The sequence below is a fragment of the Aquila chrysaetos genome, chromosome 6, assembly GCF_900496995.4.
Source record: "Aquila chrysaetos chrysaetos chromosome 6, bAquChr1.4, whole genome shotgun sequence".
NCBI lineage: Eukaryota > Metazoa > Chordata > Aves > Accipitriformes > Accipitridae > Aquila > Aquila chrysaetos.
This window is the reverse complement of record NC_044009.1, coordinates 5,234,553-5,242,051: the sequence shown is the minus strand read 5'-3', so window position 1 is coordinate 5,242,051 and position 7,499 is coordinate 5,234,553. Positions and strand designations below refer to the sequence as shown.

General features: G+C 43.8%; 1 protein-coding gene across 3 annotated transcripts in view; it reads left to right on the top strand.

Annotated features, from left to right (window-relative positions):
- The first annotated feature begins 2,925 nt into the window (after positions 1 to 2,925).
- The window catches only part of CTNNBIP1 (catenin beta interacting protein 1), a 33,852-nt gene continuing 29,278 nt past the window's right edge, over positions 2,926 to 7,499 (top strand). Inside the window, exons 1-2 of one of the 3 annotated variants that reach the window (XM_030019293.2) lie at positions 2,926 to 3,187; positions 7,076 to 7,155. The gene's annotated coding sequence lies outside the window, so the exon portion shown is untranslated. The remainder of the gene's footprint in view (positions 3,188 to 7,075; positions 7,156 to 7,499) is intronic. The other 2 variants (XM_030019290.2, XM_030019292.2) reach the window with 2 other exon arrangements.

Genomic DNA, 7,499 nt, shown 5'->3' with positions numbered 1-7,499 from the left:
GGTTTCTTACCATACAAACAACGTCTGGATTAAAAAACCCAAAAGATTGTCATAGCCTTTTTTACACTAAAGGCCTTTTTTGTCCATCCCTCTAAAATACCTCTGCATACCTCCTCACTGCACAGTCTGTAGAAACATTAAATATTGTAACTAAGGCAGCCGAACTATTTCTTTAATTTTCTAGTACACTCTCTCTAGTCTACGCATGTTGTGCTTGCCACTAGTCATGGAAATTTCAACTGACCGTTGTGACCCTACATCATTTATTATAATGTCCCAAATATGCAAAGAGTTGATTGGTTGAACTGCATTTAATTTTCAGGAAACGCTGTACTGTTTCTGCATCAGAGCATGATTTTGATGTATATAAAAGGTTACCAAAAGAAAAAAGATTCCAGACTAAAACAATTCCCTTATTGGGTACCATACACATCTTCGAGAGAAACAGTTCTCATTATTGTTGCATGTGTTTAAATCAGATGGATAATGAAAGCAGGGCTTGTGTGTACAGATGCTGCTGGAAGCTCTTAATGAGAGGGAGATGCCAACAAATACAGAAGGACTTGGAGGGTGGAAACAGCTGTACTGTGAAGGAATCCTAAATTAATTTCAGAGCTGATTAAGAAAGAATTGGAGATCAGAGAAGGACAGAGTGAATTGAGAGAATTTTTGTAAGTCAAGCAGGGATTCAGAGGAGAAGGTTTCATGAAGTTTTGGCTAACTAGAACAAACAGCAGCCTCATTAAACAAAAGAGATTAGAAGCTATTGAAAAGAAAAATCCATTTAATCTGTTGGATATTATTTTACAAAAATCTAATCTTTACACAATACTTGTAAAAAATGTTAGAAAGACTTAACCTTTAGATAATTAAACTTCCTAACATTCCCCTGCTGACGATAAGCTGTATTCTTCCCATTTTGTGGTTGGGGCAAGTAGCGTGATGATTGGTAAGATAATAGATTTGATCAAGTGCAGTGCACTGGTATCTTCTGTTTACTTTGTGAAGGTCTGTGCATTCCCATGAGACATGGACAATATTCTGCTAAATCTGTTGCGGAACTAGGAGTTAAGAGGTCTCTTGAGCATCCATCATGTCTTACGATGATACGAGTGACTACTATAATGGTAAGATGTCACCTTGCTTGATAGCTAAACATCTCAGTAAGCTTGATGGTAACAAACTAAGATGGGGCAGAAGCTGATTCAGACTCAGTGTTTTAAGAAAATAAATCTTAAAATTCCCCAACGGTAGAGGAAGCCTTATAGTATCTCTCTCTGCTAAAACCCTTTCTAAATAAATGCAGGATGTTAAATTGATACTATGTAAGATTGCATTACGCTGTTGTACAGTCAGCCAGCTAAATTAGGAGAGCTAGACAATACTTAGTCATAAAATGGTGTTTTGCCCATGATGTTATCAGTAAGAAAATTCATACTATTGCAAAGATGCAAATGATGGCTTAATTATACGCTCCTACTAGCATAAGATGCTTTTAGATCTTTCCCTCAGACTCATGTACTGTGCTAATTAACAGTAATCCAACTGGAGGATCCCAGAGCAATGCTTCTGCATATTTTTTTCAGCTTATGCTGGAGCTCTTATGTTCTTGTCTTAAATAATTAATAATCATTACTGCCTGCTGTGCTGTGGGTATGTGCTAGTGATCTCGGATCCCAGCATATTTGCACCATTCCTGTTCCTGTCAGCAGCTTGGTTTTGCTCTTTGCATAGGCTTTCATGTTAAGACCTTCATTAACTGGCAGTGGGGTATGGATTTCAGTGGCATTGGGCTTTGATGTCGTTAAGTGGCAAGCTGTTAAAGGAAGTGCCACCTATTTCATTACTGTGACTGTTTTTATGCAATTAAGTTAAATACCAAGTGTAAACCAGATGCATTTTATTAGATAACACTTAGTACACAAAGCATTTTTATCTTCAGGAATTTTATACTTACCTTGCTGACCCCACCAATGCGTATTATAGGTAAGCAGCATCATTGTTAAGCCTAGTGGGAAACCAGAACACGTATTGGTGATGGCAGGGCTGATGAACCTTTGATGGCTTCTGTCTTTTTTTTTTTTTTTTTCTTTTTAATTAATTTCTCTTTGTGTTCACTGTGGTTTTACTCTGCTTGAGTCTATCTAGGGGAAGGATTACTTTATTTTTGAGCGCTTGTATGCCCAAATGGATGTTCATTCTCATTGGAGGTTCTCGGAAGATGGCAACTTCTGTATTTGCTGAATTAGCTTGAATTAAGCTGTACTGATTTTTGCAGCGTCTTTAACTTTCTTAGCATAGTATTACGGGAAAGTGGTCACGTAACCTGTTTTAACGTTAATGTGATCTGTCTAATACGGCACTACCGCAGAAGTTGTGCTCCTCAGCCTTGCCCCGCTGAACAGGACAGCTAGAGGCGAATTTCGCATGAGGTCACGGAGACGCTCGGCACCACGTAATTTCAGAGTCTGACTCAAAGGATGTTTCTCAAGGTAAGCACATGGCTAATACCAGGAACTCGCCTGCCCGCCCCCTCTGCCGCCAGCCTCCCGTACGTCACCTATCCCGATGGAGAAGCTCTGTCGCCGCAGCCCGTGGCGATAGGGAGGGGGGGCGGTAGCCCACGACCGCCGCCGGTTTGCCGCTCGGCCGGACCTGGCTGCCCTCCCGCGGCCCCCGGGGAGCTGTGCCGAGGGCTGCCGCAAAAGCGGGCCCCGCAGCGGCGCGGCCTTCGCCCCCCGCTCCCGCCCCGTCTCCGCGGCGGGGCTCCCGCCTGGGCGCGGCGCCCCTCGGCCCGGCCCTACCCCGCCTGCTCCTGCCCGCCCCTGCCTGCGGGCGGCGCGCCGGCCCCGCCCCTTCCCCGCCGCGCCCCGCCCCTCGGCGGCTCCGCCCCGCCCCTTCCTCCCGGCCGGCCGTCGGGTGGTGCCTGCGGCGCCGCCGCTGCCCTGGGCGCCGGGACGCGGCGGGTCCCTCCCCCGGAGCCGCCCAGGCACCTCCCTCCCTCCCGCCCGCCCTGCCTCCCGCCCGCCCGCCTTGGGCCGCCGCGGTGAGTCACGACGGAGGAGGCGGCCGCTCGGCTTCGCTCGGCTCGGCTCCGCTCGGCTCGCCCGCCCGCCCGCGCTCAGCGCGCCCGCCCGCCGCCGCCCGTGCCGCAGGACCGCCGGGGCCGGCCCGGCCCCGCACTCAGGTGAGCGCGGCTGCCCCTTTGTGCGCGGCGCCCGGCCGTGAACAAAGGCGCTCGCCCGGGCCGGGGCGCCGCTCCGCCGGCCCCGGGCCTCCGCGCCTCCCCTCTGCCGCCCCGCCGGGGCCGGCTCCCGCGCTCCCTCCCCGGCCCGGCGCGGAGCCCGGCTCGGTGCCGCGGCCCCTGACCTCCCCGGGGCCCGGCGGCGGCCGAGCGGTCGCGGTCGCGGGCGCTGGCAGGCCGTGGCCCCGCGGCACAGGTACGGGAGGTGCCTTTTTAATTTTCTGGCATCATCTCTTACGTCATGTGGCACCCTGTTTCACGGCGGCGGTGTCCCACCCCAGCAATGGCTGCATTTTTGTGTCAGGTGAAGTCATTCCCACGTAAAGCTGCTTAAGGTGCGCTGGAGCCGCCGGGAGGGCAGGTGTCACGTCCACGGGCAATAAAACACAGAATACTGGGACGCCCCTGCTCGGGGCAGCCCCCCCCCCCACGTCTGTCGTACAAAAAATGTGGGATGCTGCACGGCGTCCTGGCCCCCGGCACGAAAACTCGCGTGGGAAAAATGCCTCGGCCGGTATTTAATAGAGGGCTTCACTTGGAGGTAATTTCTACCTTGGCTAAAAATTGTGTTTCCAGAGCATCTGAAGCAGCACTCCGTAACTTTCCATTTAGCATAAAGGTGGACAGTATTTGCTGGCACACGGTAGTTCCGTATCTCTTGGAAAGATACGCGAGAGAGGAACAGCATCGTTTTCTGAATCGGAATACATTAGCACTCTTGAAAGCAGATGAGAGATGATACTAGTTTCTGCTTAACATCCAGATGTGCTTCACAGGGTACATTTGACTCTCAGACTTGCATTTGCTTTCTCCTCAAGAAGAGAATATTTTGCTCTGTTGTATATCATCTTTTATTTGACTGTTCCTCATCTTGGCACGTTGAACAAAATAAGCTTTGATGCTCTGCGAGATGAGAGCAAGACGTTCTGCAGATGTGGTGGTTTAAAGAAAACAAAATACCAAACTCCCAAAAACAACAGACATTGGAGGCAAGTTAGGTATGCTGTTCAGTTTTCTGACTTGAGTTAGCTCCAGTGGGGCAATAGGCACGTCTACTGAGTATTTTAAGAACATAATCTTTAAATATATTTACAAAATCAAAATTTTAGATTAGTTTTTGTTGGCCACTGAACTTGCAAACTCTCGACTTCTCTTGCCCTTGGTATTTTTGGAGCTCACGTATGATGTGAAATAGCCTGCTGAAGGAGAAACACTATGTAAATGGTGAAAAGTGAGCTTGTGGGACAACAAGGCTACACCATGTACTTCAGGGGGCTTGTTTTAAAAGTATGGGTATTCAAGGTGAGGGGGCATACAGAAAGCTACATATTACTACTTTTTAAAATGTGGGCTTATTTGCTTACCAATCTAAAACATACTGTTTGCTTTGACAGACTGATTCAGCTGGAAAATGGTGGCAGGTGTACTTCAGATACATTGGAGTTGCTTCACTTTGCCATTAGCTGAAAAAGCATCACCCCTTTCATTGTTATCTGTGGCATCTTGGTAGAAATTGGCAGCTTCGGTATAATTTAGAATTGCTGGTGAATGGATTTGCATGCTCTCTTAGCTGATGTGATGCATCGTAACGGTGTAAATCTACAAGGAAGCATGTAGAATGGAACAAATGCAAGAGCAAAGGCCATTTTGAACAAGTTAACTGATAATCGATTGGCTGAAGTTTTATGGCTTACCCAAAATTGCTTCAAAGCAGTAGTTCTCTTTTAGTTCATTTTAAGCGTTGCAACAGAAGTTATGAAAAGTTATATAGGACACAGAAGTGCTTTCAGGATTCTTTTTGACATCCATGTGGGAAGATACTGAGATCTTCATCAGGAAAATCATCCCATAGCCTGATAGGAGTAATTGTAATAAATACATATCAGATATACCATGGCTGTCGCTTGCCTGAATGCCTATTTGCAGTTGTGTATGCGAGCTCTGTGCACTGCACAGGCAACGTAGGTGTGTGGGGAAGAGGGCTGTTTGCTCACAATATGAATTGAAGCTTCTGTTGTCCTAACAAGAATTGGTTAATACTCATACATTTCCCTAGATACACAATGTAATAATGTTAAGTACTAGGGCTGCACAGAAAGCAGGTTCTGAATCATGATTTTATGGGAAGTGTGTACTTGTATCAATTTCTGTTCTCTTCCATCCTTTGCCGTTTCCCTCCTTCTCCCATCCAGGGTTTTAGAGTACTTAACTTTGCAAGAGGAGAGAGGTTTCCGAAACAACTTGTATTATTTTCTAAACAAAACCAAAAGTGAACTGAAACAAAACCTAAATTTTGTAATGGCAAACATTGACTGTGATATACATCTATTGCTGAAAATTAAAAATCATCCTGCGGTTGCATACAGGCAGATAAAGTGAACATCTGAATGTGTTTGATACGGTGAAACTAATGTTAAAGGTTAATGCTTTGCCTAGGAAACAACTTGAGTGAAATCGATCCATTTATATTAGTTTAATATGAGTTTTTTTCTCTTCAGAATGTTTGTCATCTGTAACCAACATAAACATTTATGATTTTTAGTAAGTATTTCAATTAGTAAGTTGTTGTTGACTACGAAGCATCCCTCCTGAGCATCTGACCTAGTTTTAAGCGTCAAAAACGCGCCCAAGTGCTGTGCATACAGAAAGGCAATAGGCTTTTGGAGGCTGCTGTTGAATGTGCTTGGAGAAACTTAGAGCAGAGTTTTTTCCAAAACAGAAGGATTAGGTGTCTTGAGAAATATTTCTATACATGTGGATGCAAAACTGTATTTCTTATTATCGCAAGCTGTCATCAGATTGGATTTCCTGCTGAAATGCAATACGGACAGTAGCAGCTGTTACAGCTATACCACACCATTGTGTACCTAATGCGGAATTGATTGAACCCGATGTTAATGTTTTTAATTGGAAAAACTGTAATCCTAATAAAAATGCCAAATATTTGTTTTCTGGGAGTTGGCATAAGTGTTGTAGCTAGAAGGTAGTTATAATTCAATTTTTAGATAGTGAAAGTAAATTACCTTTTCTGCTGTGTTTCCAAATATGTTAATAGTCATGATGGTAAAGCTGGTCAATCATGTTCTTTATTTAAACTCTCAATGTGGTACTTCTGGAACGGTATGGTGGGATATTCAGCCAAAAATAAACCTTAATTTATAATAAGAAAGATGTAAAAACAACATAGTGTTTAATAGTTTTAATTGAGTCCTCTTTAAAAAAGCACGTAGTCCTTTATGTTTTTCCAATAGACTAACTGTGAAATCCATTGTATCTTGTAAGATTCTCTCTTGAAAATATACATGTATAAGTTTTGGGGGTTTTCTGTCTTCAGTGTTAAACCATATAACCAGAAACCATACATAATTCATATTCATAATGCTTTCTAAAAAAAATTCTTTTAAAATAACTCTCTGCTTCACAGATATTGGAGATAAATTTTTTTTGTTCCGTTTGAGAGCTTTGATTTGCTGGAAAAGTAATAGTATCCAGTAATTTAATTCCAGTAAAGCTATTGCATGTATACAAGTATGTGAATAGTCTCAGAAGATGTTTATGTTTTGATGCTGATGTACACCAAAGATGTAACTTATTGGAATGAAAACATTTTGTCACATACTCCACATCCTAAGAAATGTTGGTAGTCTAATGGTCTCACTTCTGAGTACGTGGGAGAAATGCTACGTAAATAGGTTTTAAATGTACTAAAAACTTTTTACCAACAAAGTTTATTTCACTTGGAAAAAACCAACAAACCACCGTGTTTGCTGTTGTTGATGCTGTTGTATCTCTGAGAATGGATGAGACTTACAGTTCTTTTTCCCTTTAAAGAGCCGTGACCTGTCTGTGAACTTCGATTGGCATAAGAAAGCAGATAGACCAGAATGAGCAAAACTACGGCGTGTTAATAGGTGAGAAGAAACCAAAGATCAGAAAAATAACCGGAGAATGTTAGTTGGTAATTGAATAAGGACAACACTCTTCTGACCCTGGGATTTATTTTCAGACTCAGTGTTGGGGAAACATTATGTAACAAATGCTCAAAAAAATGAGGAAGGTTAATTTGTTGTTTCTGCTCGCTACTGGTGATTTGACAAAACATTACAATGCTTGTGTATGGTTTAAATCTCAGCTTGAATTTAGGAAGTGTAATCATATTTCTTGCTTTTCAGTAAGTATTTTCAAGGTTTTACAGAATATCAAATCTGTCGAGCCTGTTTTTCTTTTTTAAAAAATAATATCGCTATATCATAAT